We start from the raw sequence: 18,572 nt of genomic DNA, 5'->3' as shown, positions 1-18,572 counted from the left end.
CTGAGCGTTTCCCCTGTATCCTGTATGCCTATCTGTTCTTGATCCTGCCTGGTTACCTGTTTATGATTCCTTGCTGCATACCTCTGGACTGTTTATTGTTTCCTGGACTGTGAATGATATCTGCCTGCCTCGATCTACTGCCTGTACCCTGACTATGATTCTGCCTAGCCCTTGCTGTTCCTGTTTGCCCCTGCTTAGACCCTGCCTGTACGACCACGCTTACTTTTGTAATAAAGCTTGCAGATGGATCTCTGCCTGAGTCTCCCTTTGTTACACTGATAATATTTTAGCAATACACGGTAATTGTTTCTGATTTTCCATTAAATCAAAAGCTTTCAGCTTAGCTAAGCTAATTCAAGTAGTCAGTTGTCCATCTTGCTAATATTTTTTGGAGTCATTTTCTAATCTTTGCAGTACATTGAGATGTTCTCATGAATAAGGATTCACTGGTAATCTACCTACAGAGCACATTTAATGTATTGTGGACCATCCCTCAATATTGCTGTGTTAGGGCATGTGTTGAAGTCCAAAAGCTAAAGCACGTCCATTACAGAGAATTAGATGAACAAACTGAGGTATATTCTATGATTGTGCAAAGATTAGGACCAACAGGTGGGGTAAGAGCTTCCTCCCTTTAGGCACACATTTTAGACTCTGGACACTAAGACCCTACCCATAATCCCCCAGTGGAGCCACCTACTCAGGTGAATATAAAGTCCAGACAGAACAGCTCGCAGACATCAGACCTCAGCACAGGAGCATCCTTGACATCTATACACACTGAGGACACAGCATGGACACAAGAGCCTCCCTCTCCATTCTACTGCTGCTGTTTGGCATCTCCCAGGCGTCTCCTCTCATGGTAAGATCCTATGTAGCCTCTCTATCAAATTATTAACACTCCTCAAATGAGTTGTTTAAAACATCTCTATTTCTACCACCAGGAGCAGATGTTTGAAGGCGTATTTGTATCAGAGCCTGAAACTCTGGACATCACCACAAGAATTTTGGACACCAACAATGGTCAGACACCTTGTAGATTTCTATAAAGCCAGTAAATGGTCAGTGATTGAGGCCTATAAATATTTTGTGTTATTTCATCAATATGTGTCTCTTTAAATGCAGGATCATCTGAAGTCTTGATTGAAGGAGATCTGGTCTTTCCCAAAACCAGAAATGCTCTCTACTGCTTGAACAACAACTGTTTCTGGAAGAATCATAATAATATAATCATATGTTCACAGCTGAAAAGAACGGTTTCCCATTTGATACTTTAAAGAGCTTTATTGTGTCAAGACCCTCTACTGGAGTCAATCACTTCTGCATCCTCTAGTACAACACATTCAACTTTCAAATTCACCAAAGACTGAGAAAGTCCACAGGAGAAATAAGTGTGATCACCTGAAGAACAATGTGAGCCAAAGATGCAGTTCTAGACATGTTGTGAAGTTCTGGTGAAAATAAGGGCTGTGTTCACAATGGACTTTGGTTCCGGAAAATTATAAGAGCATTCTGTGTGAATGCAAGCCAGAGCCAGAATGCTGGGAAATGTGGTCCTTGTACAAGATCCTAGTAACATTAATGGGATAAATCTTGGAAAATATAAGTGTGAAAAGAGCCAGAGCCAATGCCGTGTGGGGTGTGTGTTGCAGTGATGAAGTTAGTTATCGTGCAACAGTTTGACTTGCAGATGGAAAAAGGTACAAGAAAGAAAATAACAATTGCTGCAAACAAGAGACCAGGGATCTACTTGCCTTTCATGGAGAATTGAACCAGCAGTTTAATGATACCATACAGCATACACAATATGATGTTTTATTAAAGTTTTATTAAAATCACTTCATAAAATTAAGTTTGAACCACTGCAGTCACGTCGACGGTTTTAACGATGCCTTTAGTACCTTTCTGGACCTCGAAAGCGTTGATTATATTGCTGTCTATGGACAAGTCATATACCTCTCGGATTCATCAAAAATATCTTAATATGTGTTCCGAAGATGAATGAAGGTCTCACGGGTTTGCAACAGCATGAGGGTGAGTAATTAATGAAACAAATTTCATTTTTGGGTGAACTAACCCTTTAAGATTGGGGGGAACATGTTCATGTTGCCTATCCAATCAGCACGAGGGGAGGCCTATATGTATATATTTTTATATATATATATATATATATATATATATATATATATATATATATATATATATATATATATAAATATACATAGCTGACTCATCTATGGTCCTCGATAGTTTTCTCCATCCCTACACCACCCCGTCTCCTCACAATCACCTGGTTACTATTAACCAGGCATATAAGGAGTATGTTGGATTCAGGCTAAATTCTGAGTTCCGAGCCCTCCCTTCAGACAGCATGCCAAATACGCATACTTTTCACTTTTTATCTGATTATTTGTAAGAGTGAACTCGTGAAATTACTGTTTGTGGGAGGATAACAAAATGAAATGGAGAACTTTTCAACATATGAAGTTTTATTTAACAGAATTCGGGAGGAGCACGTTCGGGTAATCAATCAATCAGCACAAGGAGAAGCCTGTATATAAGCCCGTCTCTCACCTCTATCCCGCGACACGTTTCACAGCATCCCTCCATTCAACCCATCACCTTGCTCTTGGCTGGTTTCTATCCCAGTCATGGAAGGGGTGTACTCTGGGTTTGGGCCAAATTCCAAACTCAGCGCCCTTCCCTGGACGGCACGCCAAATACGCATAAACTACTATATAATTTGCTATTGGATTTCATGTACGTGTAAACACGTGAAGTACATTACATATCAGGTGGGAACGCTCTGGCAGTGTAAATGAAGAAAATAACACAATGCAAGAGCAATTACCAGAATTTTTTCTTTTTTACCCCCAGAATATAATTTTAAATGAAACTAAGAACATCTTACTTGTGATGTTAGGATCAAATTATAGAGCAATTTTTTTTTCTGCTTCATTGCAGAAACTGAATATAACATCTGAACCTCAGAATAAAATACACAATTTCTATAAAAGCAAATTAGAAACTTTTTCGATCAAAACTTAAAATCACAAAGAGATGAAATGTGACTCATCTTTAACTAGAAATGGTGTACAGTTGAATGTGTAAAATGCAGTAGCATTGCTTTGCGTAGTTCAAGTCAAGTCAAGTCACCTTTATTTATGTAGCGCTTTTTACAATGCAGATTGTGTCAAAGCAGCTTTACATTGATAACTGGTATATAATTTTGGCTGCACAGCAGCTCTTAAAGAATAGTGTCAATGCAGGCAGATCAAAGCACTGTTGAATATCAAATGTCAAGTGTGTAGCGATGTACAGTTATTAATCAATTTATGGATGAAATATGAATATCATAATTCAGAAAGCTTTATGACGTTCATATATCGACCCAACGGGGAATTAAACATATATGGTGAATTAACTACAACGAATTATAATCAATCACATATATGATTAGTTCTGGTTGAATAATTATGTGGAAAACTATCAGCTCGTCCACCGAAACGGACAATTATCCACAGATTATCATGACAGAAATGTTATTCTCGGGCCGGGAGACTAACTTTCTATCATAGCCTTCAAATATAGAGCAAGGATATTAGAATCAGAACGTTAAAGTGACTCGGTTGTTGCTAAAATGAACAGTGAACAAAAAGCATGGATAAAATGAGTTTAATATACGAAACGGGTAATACACAGGTTATACGGCTAAATGGACACAAGTAAATACAAATACATACAAAGTAGAGGGAAAGGCAGAAACGAAAGAGATGATCAAAGCAGGTCAAATTGCAACAGTTCACCTTTAAGAGCCAGCAAGGAAACTCAGTATTTAAGATCGTAAAAACGTTATACTTGCATAGGTTAGTCAGGGTGCTTGGAGTTTCGGAGCGCTCGGTTTGATAGTTGCTTCTTCTTCCGGAGGTTGTTTCGGCGAAGTTTCAAACGAAGGTTTAACTGTTGTAATATGACCGGAAAATAAAGAAGAGAGTCCGTCTTGACGGCAGGAACTCGTGCAGAAAACTTGTGCCTCCAAAAGACGCGTGTTGTGGTATTTTAAAGACAACAGACCAGAACGCCTTACTGATAACGTCCTCCAATGATAGCGTTGCAATTTGGCGGGTTTCCACATTCCTTTGTCCTGTCTCCCGAATAAATTTATGGTATGTTGAATCAGTGCATTTCCTTCATAGTATTATTAAACATTGAACGATGCATTTGGCAGAAATGTAACATACATGAGTGAATAGCTCGGATTCACAGCTTTACGGAGAGATCAAACTCGACAGGTGTCGCTCGTCATATAAAGAAGATACACTTTACACTCTATTACTATCGTTTAACATGAAAACTAACCTACTACAGTCAATTCTACGATTCTATACTAGTAACACATACATGCAGCGAGCACTACAATGGCAGGTACATTCATATTTGCAGGTATAATATTTGTGTATACAGTCTTTGTATGTGAGTGTGTGTCTGTGGGTGCGTGCGTGTATTTTCTCTTTTTATGACCGTTTGGAATTCGGGCCTGTCTTTCGAAACCCGATCCGTGGCGTTCGCATCTCCTTTGAAGTCACAGAGGAGAGGTTTGGGACTTATCGAAATAGTCATAAAAAGAAGGTCTCGTGATCCATTAGTGTCTGCCGGGCCGGAATCGATGTAAGATTTACAAACCAAAGTTCCGTGAATTGAGGCTTAAACACAGTTTATGGTGGGACCTGCTCATCCTTGAGACTGTGCAGACCCTACAGTTTCCCCCTTTCGGCCAGTGAGGTCCCCGTGCGGATCTCGTTGGACGGTAGCGAGGTCGGATGGCACAGATGTCGGACAGCAGGTGGTCCCTACTGGTCCTCGGTCTTTGGGTCGTCGAAGGGAGAGTCCATTTCGATGAGATTTGGTACGTTCTCCATGTTGGTGCCTCCTCTCCTTGGTTTCCTCTTGAAACCCCGGGGAAGGGCAGGCAGGCACTTGTCCATGGACGCTTGCATCCCCTTCATCCTCTTGAAAAGGATGAAGGCTAGGCCTAGGGTTAGTATGTATCCGATTGCCATGGAGAGGCAAAGGGCTGTGTCGGCGGCAGTCCAAGCTTGGGCTATAGGTGAGCTGGTCAGAATGGGCAGTCGGGAGAGTGCTTGGAGGGCGGCGTCGACAGGAGCAATGTCAATTAACTGGGACCCCCCTTTCTCAATCCTCAGTTCCAGCTCGGGGGCCAAAGTGAGGTTGTGGTTCATGAAAAAGGGTGGGATCTCCAGTTCTGACTGGTACTCCTCACTTGAGATGTGGTACAAGGCCAGGTCATCGAGGTGGAGGATGGCACCCAGGGGTACCTGGATCCACATGCTTTGACTGGGCAGGCTGACCCGAGTGGCAGTGTCGTGCTGATCGTAAGTCAGGGTGGCGGTGCGAGTGGGAGTGTTAACAAGCCATCGATTGCCCACAATCTCAGCTTGTGTTCCGACGATTTGGGTGCGAGGCTTGGCCTCGGCAGGGCAGCGTGTGTCGCTGATCATGGGCTGTAACCCGCAGATTCCTTCAGTATTGTCTCTGAGGAAAGGTTTGCTAGGGCAGAGGTAATGAATGTCTTTGGTCAAAACACACATGCGTAAATTGGGAGCCAGGTACAGTTGGGGGTTGCTGTCGTGGTATGCTACCACAGCTGGAGTGTGTATCTTGATGTGGGTGTTACCCTTCCAAAACCCGACATTGACAATGTCTTTGAGTCGGTAGATGTTATCTGGTTCGATGATAGGTAGGTTTAGGAGGAAGGCCAACTCCCTTTGTTCGGGGTCGACATGCAGTAGGATGGCACTACCCAGGGAGTAGGCAAGGTGGGTTTGGATAGGGTCCGTGGGTCTGACGGCAGCAGAGGCCAGCACAGTTTGTACGAGGCTCAGGGGTACGAGGTATGGGGAATCCTTCCCATGGCCAGGTTGTCCATGGAGGAGCTCACTTCCCGCAGCATGTCCGTCATTAGAGCAGTGACGAGCTGAGTTTGGGCGAAGTCATTTTGGAAGACAGTAAACAGTTGCTTCATCGAGTTCACTGTCTGGTTCAGCAGGACACTGTGGGTGTTGAGAACCACTACAGTGCCTTTCAGAGTTTTCCCGATGCTGTGAAGGGTTTGGCTCTGTGTGGTGAGTTGTTCTCTCAGCTGGGGGATCTCCGTTTGGATTTCGGCCACATGCCGCCTTACAGTGGTTAGGCTCACTGCGTTGACACTTGACATGCCGAGGTTAAAGAGGGTCCCGACAGCAGCGGCTGCTCCGAGCAGAGCTCCCAAGAACCGTTTTGTGCGTCGGTTGTGTCCACTTATCTCGGCTTGTGTGATAGTCATTTTCTCCAGTTGGGCGAGCATGTGCTGGACGTTGGCCTCCGCGTGAGTGAGGGCGTTCTCCGTCCATCGGGCCCCTGCCCAGCTGTATTGGGCGACATGGCTGGGATAGTGTGCTTTGTAGACGGTGCGGGGGTCCAACCGCACATACACTTTCTGCGTGTAAGTCCGGCAGTTGGTGATGAGAAGTCCCGGTTGTTCCCTCAGTACGATACCAGATGCGGGACCTGGTGATGTGATGTCGGATTGCGGCTGTCCTCTGGTTGGCAGGAGGCACACGAGGGTGAACCACAGCAGCATCCTGTTACAGAGAAGAGGGGAGGAGAGAGAGAGAGAGGGAGAGAGAGGCATGGTTGGTCAGCGGGGAATGTCCGTGGTTGGTGAGGACAGTTTTCCGAGGATTGCAACTGGGATTAGCTTGCATTGTTCCCTCCCTGCCTTTCTCTGTCAACAGCCACATGTCTCTTAATCTGGTTACGGTGGACCCATTTGAAAATTGGTTCTTTCTGCCCTCGGCTCAACTTGATTCGGTATGCGACCGGGGAGAGTTTGTCCACAATCTCATGAGGTCCCGTCCAACGAGGAAGAAATTTCTTTGACAGCCGTTGGGAGGCTGTTTTGGGTGGCTGAGCGAAAAGGTAGTACCAGACCCGGTCACCCACATCCAGTTCCTGGTGTGACGCCTTGCGGTCATAGTATGCTTTCTGGCCTTCCGCGCTTCGTTGAAGCTGCTGTTGGGCAAAAGCAAACGTGGTTCTCAGGTGTCGGTGTAGCTCGTTGAGATACTGGTGGGTAGTGTAGGCGGTGACGAGGCTGGAATCTCCCGGTTGGTACAGCAGGTGCAACGGCAGGGTCATCTGTCGCCCCGTCATCAGTTCAAAGGGAGACACCCGAGTTGATTCCTGCGGAGTGGCTCTAATAGCCATGAGTACCAGTGGAAGTTTCACATCCCAGTCTTTCTGGTTGGCTGACACATATTTTTTTAGCATGCTAACCACAGTTTTATTGGTCCGTTCCGCTTGCCCTGACGAGATTGGATGGTGGCTGATGTGCAGTTTGCTCTGTACGCCCAGGAGTCTCCAAATTTGCTGCATGATCTCGGCGGTAAAATGAGTACCTCTGTCGGAGTTAACTCTCAGTGGCAGCCCAAATCTGCTGAAAATGTGGTTCATCAGGAGGTATGCTGTAGTCTGGGCCGTGTCGTTCGGTGCTGGAAGACACTCTACCCACTTGGTGAATTGGCACACGACCGTGAGGAAATACCTGTTTCCTCTCGTCGATCTGGTCAGGGGCCCCACCCAGTCTATCTGGAGGTCTGACCATGGGAACGTGACTCCTCTGCGTTGCAGTGGAGCTCTGTGAGTTGGGTTTGCCGGTTGGAACTGGCAGCACACCAGGCATCCTCTAACATACTCTGCCACATCCTGCTGCATGCCGGGCCAGTATGCCACTTGTTTCAGTGTCTGGTAAGTGGCTTTGGTGCCATGGTGTCCAGCACATGGTGCATCGTGGGCATACATGAGCATGACCCCCCTTTGGCCATGTGGTACCACAAGCCGTGGCGCAGTGAGATCATCAGGGGCATACCACAGAATGTCTTCTTGGACACGCAGCATGTGCTTGACGTCATGTAGCCGTTTGAGGCTAGGGTTGTCGTCGAAGTCAGACTTTGTGATCGGGGGGCAGGAGGGGTTTGAGAGGAGGTTTTTTACCGTGTGGATGGCAGAGTCCGAGGCCTGAAGGTCGGCAATGTCATTGTTGGAAATTTGTGGAGCTAGCGATAGCGGCTGCGATGTGGGAGCAAGTACGGGAGCAGTGCGTTGGCTGCGGGTGACTGCTGCTACATCAGGGGTGGGTGTTTGGGAGGGGGGTGACCACAGATTACCCTGTAGTGCGCCCGTCTTGGCAAGGGCATCAGTTTGGTCATTCAAGTCTTTGTCCATGCCAGGTAGCTTCGAATGTCCTTTCACCTTTTTCCAGTAAACGATCATGTTGTGAGTTGTCGTGATATCGTCGCACATTCGGAACAGGTGTTGGTGTTTGACAGGCTTGTTGTTTGCGGTCTTGAAGCCATTTTGTTTCCAGCCTGGGAGGTGGCACGTGAAACTGAGTCGGGCATAGTTTGAGTCTGTGCAAATGAGGAGTTCTTTGATGTTGTGGGCCACTGCGATTTGGAGGGTGATGAGGATAGCAGCTACCTCCGCATACTGCGATGACTGGGAGCCCAAATTGAAGTGTTGTGGTGGGCAGGGTTGGTTGTTTACCCATAACACCCCTGCACCTGCCTTTAGGACGCCCTCATGGTTGTACGAACATCCATCGACATAGGCTGTGGGCATACCTTGGCACGCATTCTCTTCGAAGTACCGGTGGCAGGTTGGTTGCTGGTTTTGGGGTATTTCCGGCTCCGGTGTGGAAGCTGGAGTGTCATCGGAGCAGTTTTGGCAGGCCGCCAAGCCGTTGCCCAGAGCAGACTTGTGATTTTGGGCGTATCGTGCCTCGACGTTGCGCCCCTGGAGGGCCATCAGCCACGTGGCTATGCGTGAGTTGGTGACTACGCCATCTCGGATGCGTTGGCTGTTCAGGAAAGTGACAGGCTGGTGACAGGTCTCGACGATAACCTTTTGTGCTCCAATGTAGTTGGAAAATCTTTGGATGGCCCATACAGTGCAGAGCAACGCCTTTTCACAGTCTGAGTATTTGCACTCCGGTGACAGGAGTGTTTTGCTGGCATACGCTACGACTCTTTTGTCTTGGTCGTATCGTTGGTAGAGACCAGCGCTCAGGCAGTTCTTTGAGAATCCGGCTTCCAAGTAGAACTCTTTGTTTGGATCAGGATACGCCAGACATGGGGCTTGACACAAATGTTGTTTCAGTTCGTTCATTGCACTTGTTTGAACTCCTGTCCAGACAAATGGGCAGTCCTTTTTCAATAGAGCTGTAAGAGGTCTTGCAATGTCTGAGTAGTTCTCTATGAACTGCCGTGAGTAGTTGCACACACCTAGAAAACTGCGCAGCTCCGACACGTTAGTGGGAGGTTTGATGGTTTGAATAGCTTGAATGCGGCTGGACTGCGGTTCAATGCCCTGTGAACCGACAAGTAGACCCACGTAGTTGACCTTGGTTCGGCACCATTGTCCTTTGTGGAGGGCAATTTTGGCGCCGGCAGTGGTCAGTTGGGTCAGAACATGGTCTATTTCGATCAGGTGGTCCGCCACAGTCATACTTTTCATGAGCACATCGTCCACATAGATGAGGTTCCCTCTCATCCTTGCATCTGGACATGCTTTGTTCAGGAAGATGTTGAATTCAGCTGGTGAGTTGGCATAGCCGAATGGGCACCTTGTAAAAGTGTACTGCCGGTTGCCAAAGGTGAAAGCCAGCTTGTGTTGATCCTCTGGGTGTACGGGTATAGTCCAGAATCCTGATGCCACATCAAGCGTCGAGAAGATAGTGGCCCCTTTGACTCTAGGTAGTTCCTGCTCCAGCTGTGTCATGGGCCACCGTGACAGTGGCACCTGCTGGTTCAGTTTCCTGTAATCAATGGTTGGTCGCCACTTGCCATTTGGTTTGAGAACAGGCCAGATGGGGGCTGAGTAGGTGCTGTTGCAAGGACGGATGACACCTTTCTCTTCCATGGAGCGGATAATCTCCTGCACTGGTTCGTGTGAGGCGATGGGAATTTTGTACTGCCTGACAAAGGTGGGAGGAGCGTTTGGGCGCGTTGGAATGCGCACCGTGTGGAGGTTAGTGAGTCCACAGTCTAAAGAGTCTTTGGCAAATGATGCTTTAAATTTGTACAGGACCTGCCTGAGTTTCTGGCGGTCTGCCTCGTGCTTTAGGGCATCTGCATCCTTCAGGATTTGTTGGACTTGAGACTCGAACCCTGGGAACGGCTCTTCTGTGGTGGTGTCAGCTGTCAGGCTGGCTGTCAGTGGTGCCGTGTTTTCCTGGGTTTCACAGGCAGGCTGGTTAGAGACTGTGTATACTGCAAGGTGTTGGTCCTCCATCAGTTCCGTTCTGCACACCTGTTCTGTGGGTACCGGCATGATGGCAGTGATGGAGATGGTCTTGAAGGGTGCAGTTAAAACCGTGTTGTCTGGGCTCCCTTCTGGTATCATAGCAGCTGGTATTGACCCGATGACTGGTAACGTGAGTTCAAAGTCATGGAAGTCGTGGCTTACTAGCCATCCCAGCCGGTAGGCCTTGGGAATTCTGATGGGGGTAGCCATGCAGTTGTTAAGCAAAATGTAGATTACACGGGATGACACTTCAGTGAGGGGTGTGGCTTCCAAGGTGAGTCCAAGTTCCACGCTTTCAGGTGAAAGTTGGAAGAAACCCAGTGTGTTATTCAGGTTTTGGCCCTGTCTCATGTTGAGGCGAATAGCGACCCCTTTGGTATAAGCGGGTACTACCGTTTCCTGTTCGTTGACCAGGAAGCAGACTTCTGGAATGGTCTGGCCAGACACGAGGTTCTCAAGGTCAACCGGAACAACAGGGGGCTGTACAGTCATTGGTGCCCACACTACCTCATTAACCATGTCCACGTGAGCTTTGAGGCGAATCAGGAGGTCTGCTCCAATGTAAACATCATGCGTTAGGTCTGGGAGGACCAGAAAGTAATGGGTTAGAAACCGGCCGTTCCAATTCAAGTTCAGAGCGCAGACGCCTTTGGCCGTTGTCATAGCTGACAAGCGAGAGTCTAAAGAGAAACGTGTGCGCTTGTTGACGAATGGGAGGTCCGGTGCGTTTACCTTGAGAGCATTGAACACGTTATGGTTGATGGCTGAGTTGTCAGCCCACAGTGCGAGGACAGTGTCTGTTATTGTTAAGCCATTCAGCTGCGGGTCTGGTGTGACCTTGGGACAGAAGGAGTCAGAGTCTGTGGTGAGCTGAAAGGTGCAGAGGAGCGAACTTGAACTTTGCCCTGGTGCTGAGACGGGGTTCCCGCAGCTAGCTGTGGGGTTTCCCGTGACCTCTGTGACCTGACAGTCTGGCTCAGATGACCTGGGTGACTGGAAAGGCCGCGGTTCTCGTACTTGAGCCCAAATTTTCAGCTGTCTGAAGTCCAATAGGGGCTCAAAGCGATCTAGCAAATCTTTGCCAATGAGCAGGGGAAACGTGTCCATCGGTGAGATGTATACGGGGTGTACCAAACTCATTGGACCGATGGTTAGATGAATGGGAGCTATTTGTTCAAGTTGGATCTCAGTTTGGCTGTATGACTGCACATTTAGCTCACATTTTTGTGATTTAAGAGTTCGATTTTGTTTCTTTGCTTCATGTCTGAGTCTTTCAAAAAGGTTAGTTGACATCAAAGTTAGGTCTGCTCCCGTGTCTACAAGGGCCTCAATCCTCACATCATTTTCCACAGTGATGGCCATGTACAGCTTTCGGGCCACCCCCTTTTCGATAAGGTTTCCCAGGAGTCTTGGTACCGGGGCTTGGGTGCTGACCGATAAGCAAGTGGGGCTGGTGTTATGTGATTCGTTTGGGAGGCAGACAACCAAAACGGCACTTTCTGGTACCGTGGCGTCCTGGTCGTCGGTGGGTTGATGTGAGCTGGTTTGCTCGGAGTGTGCGGTTGTTGGCTGAGGTGACTGTGTGATGAGGTCACTCTGTGATGTGCTAACTGACTGTGTGGTAAGTCTCTGGTCAACTGTGAGTTGGGTGTGAGGTTGTGTTAAAGGGCTGTCAGGGCAGACGTTAGGGGCAGACCTTGCTTCTAGTCATAAGGAGTCTGACTTGTCCTTCTTGTCCTCCTTTTTGGGCTTTTTCTGGATCAGCTCTTTCAGGACTTTCAGAATCTCCGCAGACTCAGACATAACTGCGTTGCTCGACTCCTGTGAGGGCTCGGACTTGGACTTGTTTGATGCACGTCGAGAGGCCTTCTGTCTTTGGCGATTGGGGCTTGAGGCTCTATCCGATGAAGACCTGCCATTTCTGGGTCGCCGGCTGGTCTCCCATGCGGCCCCGCCCCTTTGGTTGCTGGCTGGATGTGGCCTGTCCCAGAATCTTTCAGAGTGTCCGCTCTGGTGCTTGGGACGGGCGCCCTCGTGGTGAGGCTGCCCTCTGCTGGCTGGGAACTGTCTTGCCTCTCGGTTGAACGGTCTGTCACTGTGGTGTGTGTGTGCGCCCTCTAGGGCCAGTTCTGGGCAGTGATCAGAGACCGGGTAGATGGTTGGATTTTTAACAGTCTTTTCAGATATGGCCCTTTGCTTGGAATAAGCTTTGTAGGCTAAATCTCGCAGCTGTTGAATAGACATACTTCGTGGGCAGGCCAGGACTCCCAGATGATGACTTACTGCAGTGTGCAGGTTTCTAAGAAACAAAGTCTTAAAGTTGAAATCTTCCTCCATTCCTGGTTCGTTGCGTGCTCCGAAGTAGGCCTTTCGTATACGGTTGTAATATGCTTGTGGAGTTTCCAGTCGGCCCTGTTTAAGATCCATGGCCGCGAGGAGCCCTTGGTCCGATTCAGGGTCAGAAAACTCTTTGATCAGAGCCTGTCGCAGCAGCTGGTAGTCTGCTTTGACAGCTTCTGGCTGCCGATCCAGGAAGCTGCGCACGTCACGGCTGGACGTGATGCGGAGTAGATACAACTTGTCCCATGCACTCACGTTGGCCACATTTTGCAACAGGAAGTCAATGTCTTGCAAATACGCGTGCACGTCGACACCCCCTGCTGGGTTTGGAGTGAAAGTGGGGATATTCTTTGCTAGCTTGTCCAGCTCTTTGGGAATCACGCCATAGCTCGCAGCGCGGCTTTTCTGGGGTGGCTCCCATCCCTTTGCTCCTGACCATGGTTCTTGGAGGCTGGACGTTTTTGGCAGTGGGCTTTCACCCCCCTTTCGAACTAGGGACTCTTGACTGGGGCACTTAGGTCCAGTGGCTAGAGGGAGCTGCATGGCATGCAAGTCTCCTCCCAATTCGCTTTGCAGTTTATAGGAATGCTTTAGTTCTCGGTGCACAGTGTCCAATTCATCTCTAAGATAGTCTCTTTGCTGTTTCAGAGCAGTGATCTCACTTCGGGCCAGTTTAAGGTGATTTTCACAGGCCCGGGCTTTAGCATCTCTTTCTTTCAGTTCAATCTCTGCTCTTGCTAGGAGAGCTTCACCTTGCTGGAGTTTTCCAGTTAGTTCCTCTATGGATTGCTTTTCCATCTGCTCTCTGCGCCCCGTCTCCAAGTGGAGCTCTTCGAGGGCCTTTTGGAGTCTCTCGACTTCCTCCTGTAGCTCAGGATCAGATTCCTCCGCTGTCCTACGCTGATCTGGGGTTTCGAGGAGTAGCTGATCAAGACGATGTTGGGTCTGAGCCTGGTTCCTCCGGGCTTCCTCAGCCTGGAGCTTGAGCGCCGCGACTTCCTGCTCCAGAAGTGCGTTGCTCCTTTCATTGAGCCTTGCCTGGGCGATGAGGTTGTGGGCGAGGCCTCCGATGAGTCTTGCCCATTCTTTGTGACTGTAGCTCTGCATCGGATCGTGGGCCATCAGTCGATTCAAGTCCCCGTCCAGCTGCTCGCGGCTCAGATGCTGGAGGTCGCCGGCGGCATTGGGCAGGAACGGGTTGGTCATGACGCCCAGCCAGGTCTCGAGATGGTCCCAGTGGGTGTCAGGGCTGGATGCTCGTGACATAGTGGCTTCTACTGTTGACGAGAGAAAGACAGCACAACAAAGACAAGAACCAATGCAAGCTTGTGCAGGGATTAGCGGTTACGTAATACGTAATTAGATAATTCTTTTGTGTGGTTCCAATTAACTGGTGCAGACAGTTAGTGGAAGGTAGGTTTGACACTTAATTGTCAAACCAAGAAGGACCACGTAGGTCAATTTGTGTGAGTGAGTGCCGGATTTAACTATAGATTTTGACAGGCGGTAGTTCTAAGAGTCCTTTGGTGACTCTCGCTGCTCGGTCGTCTATCTATTACTCAGTTTTCCGTGGTGGCTCTCACAGGTTCTGCTTCTACGTGAACTGAAAGAACAAACACAGCAGAAAAGAAAACAGAACAGAGTGGATGCAATTAAATGAGAAATAGAGCAGTAAACAAAATAGAAAGGAATAGACGTAGAATAGCAATAAAACAAAATGTGAAGGGCTAAAGGGGAGAAATTGAGCTTAAACTTCCTATCGCCTCTGGGATTATGACGGGGCCAGGCGAGGGCGCCGTTGAGTCATAAAACTGAGAGGGAGGGTATGGCTTAAAAGTAACAGCGTTGGCCAGAACCTAAAGGAATGAAAGATATGTAATATCTTGTAGTTTTCACTAAGGGAAGGGACTGTACGTTGTTCCCACACCCGACTGCGGTGTCCGCGGACGTCCTGTCCTCCTTGCACCACGACGCAGCCTCTCAAACAGTGACCTTCAGCACAATTGCGTTTTCAGGCGAGGTATTAACGCCGACGGCCAGATTGGCAGGTCAAAATTGAATTTTTCCCAACCCCTGAGTCTGACCCCGCAGGCAGTTACTCAAAGGGCGGTTCTGTCGAGCAGAAACAGGGAAATTAAACAAAATTGCCTTGGGTTCCAACTGGACTCGTCGCCTCCCTGCACCTGACACACCCAACCTGCTAATGTCTCTGCGTGCTGCCCGTGGTGTGAGGCCAGAAACGTCCTGCGATTCACACACAGGCACGTGTCAGATTCGCCAGGCCAGGCAACTCCACTTCACTGGAACCCACTGGAACAACCGTCAACTCCCCACCGGGTGCTAGAGGGCCTTGTCTGCAAGTACACAAACAGTCAAGTAAACACAACTTAATTGTACATTCAAATCTCAATTTAAGTCTTGTTTAAACCAAATTTAAATAATCAAGTGTGTAGGATAACAGGATAGGGATCTTAACTGAGCTGGAAGCCGGACAAAAGGCAAAATAAAACAAAACAATTCAGATGCATTTGATTCAAATTTGAATTAAAGCCTGTTCAATTAAATTTAAACCAGTGCATAGAAATAGAATGGGAAAGGAGAGAGAAAAGAAAAACACAATTCAGAGGCACTTGATTCAAACTTGAATTGAACTCTTGCTCAATTAAATTGAAATAAATGCACAGAAGAACAGCGTGGGGCAAAGAGAGGAGAAAGCCTTCCCTATTTGTGAATTCCCTAAAGAGGAGTGCTTCTTGGTAAGCAGAATGCCAACTGATTGACACTACTTAATCTTAAATTACAATTGAATGTTGTTCAATTAAATTTAAAAATAAGTGTATGAAATAAGGGAGGCTTGGGTGTGTGTGTGTATGTTATTGCCAGCCAATAACATACAGGACACAGGACTAAGAGTGAATAGAATACAGCATTAAGTAATACAAGGGAAAGAATTTCCGAAGTAAATAAAGCAAAATAAATAAACAAACAAACAAAAAAAACAATTACTAATAAAATAACATAAAATAAAATAAAATAAAATAAAATAATAACTCAAGAGAAAGAGAGGGAGAAGAACCAACAAAACTGAGTTAAACCAAAGGAGTAGAATGGAGTAACATAAAATAAAAATAGAATAGAATAGAATAGAATAAGTCTGTGACCAAAGGAACCAAGGAGAGGAAAGGACACACAGATGGCAGGGAATTGACTTCCGGATCCGTCCACACGGGGGAGCACTTCCAGGAAGTGAATTCTCTGGTTGGAAGGGCAACTTAATCTAAATTAAAAATTTAAAACGTGTTTAAACCAAATTTAAATAAGTAAACCACCTTCCAAAAACGATTGGAAAGCATAACCATCAACAAACAGTTATAACAGCAACGTTGAAGTAGTCACGGGCGAATTTGGAGACAATTCAGTTCAACGTACGGAGAGCAGCTTTAACTCAGAACGTCCACACGGTGGCGTTACTGAGTCCACACAACAGTGAAGTAGGGGGGGGTGCCCCACCTGGACAGACTGCCCTCTGGCGTCTGGTCAGCGTTACTGCATCCACCTCTGTGATATTTTTAAATTAGCGTTTCAGCTGATCTAACTGCACATATCACATACAAACTCTTTTTAGAATCTCGGCGGATTCTTCTGTGCCAGTTCACTGGACTGGTGCAACCTTTTATCCTAAGTATAAAACTTTGGAACCTCGGGGTTTAGTGACCCCGTTTTTGCACAAATTTTAGTGCACAAATATGTAACTGCAGGATAATTCACTGCTGTTATTAGTCACGCTGGATCAGGGCGTTTTTTCGACTGGCTCCAACTTTACAAGTCAAATCGGATAAAGCAGGTAAACTGTTTTCTGATTAGACTTGTATTTGGTAACGTCTTTTGGGTAGCTAGTCCAATTAGTTACCAAGGGAGCGAGACGCTATTTTTGAATAATTGGACGACACAAATAATTCAATTAAAATAGCGGCAGATAAGGCCTTTGCAGAGATTAAATAGGAAACTCGCTACAAAATCTCGTTTCAGAACACGCTTAATGGCGATCAATTCGTTTCATTCAAGCGGAAATTAATATTCAAAACTGTAACTTACTGCAAAGATTGTCGTCCTTCACAGATAAGAGCTTGACATATTAATGGACTGCAGTGTATTTCACGTTCAACAATTTACTACCGTGTTTTTAGACACAAAAGCAGCTTGTTAACGGTGAGTAGTGTGAGGACTCGTGCGTCTTCTCACTGAATAAAGCGCGCATGAACATTAAATCACACACCAATTATTCTACCTTGCTTTTTTTTTCAACAACCAAGTTTAAAACGATGCTCGCGAATACTCCACCAAATAAATGTAGCGATGTACAGTTATTAATCAATTTATGGATGAAATATGAATATCATAATTCAGAAAGCTTTATGACGTTCATATATCGACCCAACGGGGAATTAAACATATATGGTGAATTAACTACAACGAATTATAATCAATCACATATATGATTAGTTCTGGTTGAATAATTATGTGGAAAACTATCAGCTCGTCCACCGAAACGGACAATTATCCACAGATTATCATGACAGAAATGTTATTCTCGGGCCGGGAGACTAACTTTCTATCATAGCCTTCAAATATAGAGCAAGGATATTAGAATCAGAACGTTAAAGTGACTCGGTTGTTGCTAAAATGAACAAGTGAACAAAAAGCATGGATAAAATGAGTTTAATATACGAAACGGGTAATACACAGGTTATACGGCTAAATGGACACAAGTAAATACAAATACATACAAAGTAGAGGGAAAGGCAGAAACGAAAGAGATGATCAAAGCAGGTCAAATTGCAACAGTTCACCTTTAAGAGCCAGCAAGGAAACTCAGTATTTAAGATCGTAAAAACGTTATACTTGCATAGGTTAGTCAGGGTGCTTGGAGTTTCGGAGCGCTCGGTTTGATAGTTGCTTCTTCTTCCGGAGGTTGTTTCGGCGAAGTTTCAAACGAAGGTTTAACTGTTGTAATATGACCGGAAAATAAAGAAGAGAGTCCGTCTTGACGGCAGGAACTCGTGCAGAAAACTTGTGCCTCCAAAAGACGCGTGTTGTGGTATTTTAAAGACAACAGACCAGAACGCCTTACTGATAACGTCCTCCAATGATAGCGTTGCAATTTGGCGGGTTTCCACATTCCTTTGTCCTGTCTCCCGAATAAATTTATGGTATGTTGAATCAGTGCATTTCCTTCATAGTATTATTAAACATTGAACGATGCATTTGGCAGAAATGTAACGTACATGAGTGAATAGCTCGGATTCACAGCTTTACGGAGAGATCAAACTCGACAGGTGTCGCTCGTCATATAAAGAAGATACACTTTACACTCTATTACTATCGTTTAACATGAAAACTAACCTACTACAGTCAATTCTACGATTCTATACTAGTAACACATACATGCAGCGAGCACTACAATGGCAGGTACATTCATATTTGCAGGTATAATATTTGTGTATACAGTCTTTGTATGTGAGTGTGTGTCTGTGGGTGCGTGCGTGTATTTTCTCTTTTTATGACCGTTTGGAATTCGGGCCTGTCTTTCGAAACCCGATCCGTGGCGTTCGCATCTCCTTTGAAGTCACAGAGGAGAGGTTTGGGACTTATCGAAATAGTCATAAAAAGAAGGTCTCGTGATCCATTAGTGTCTGCCGGGCCGGAATCGATGTAAGATTTACAAACCAAAGTTCCGTGAATTGAGGCTTAAACACAGTTTATGGTGGGACCTGCTCTTCCTTGAGACTGTGCAGACCCTACAAGTGTCCCCAACTAAGCAAGCCAAAGGCGATAGCGGCAAGGAACCCAAACTCCAACAGGTAACATCA

Source organism: Chanodichthys erythropterus, chromosome 10 (assembly GCF_024489055.1).
Source record: "Chanodichthys erythropterus isolate Z2021 chromosome 10, ASM2448905v1, whole genome shotgun sequence".
Classification (NCBI taxonomy): Eukaryota; Metazoa; Chordata; class Actinopteri; order Cypriniformes; family Xenocyprididae; genus Chanodichthys; species Chanodichthys erythropterus.
Note: the sequence above shows the minus strand (reverse complement) of the source record.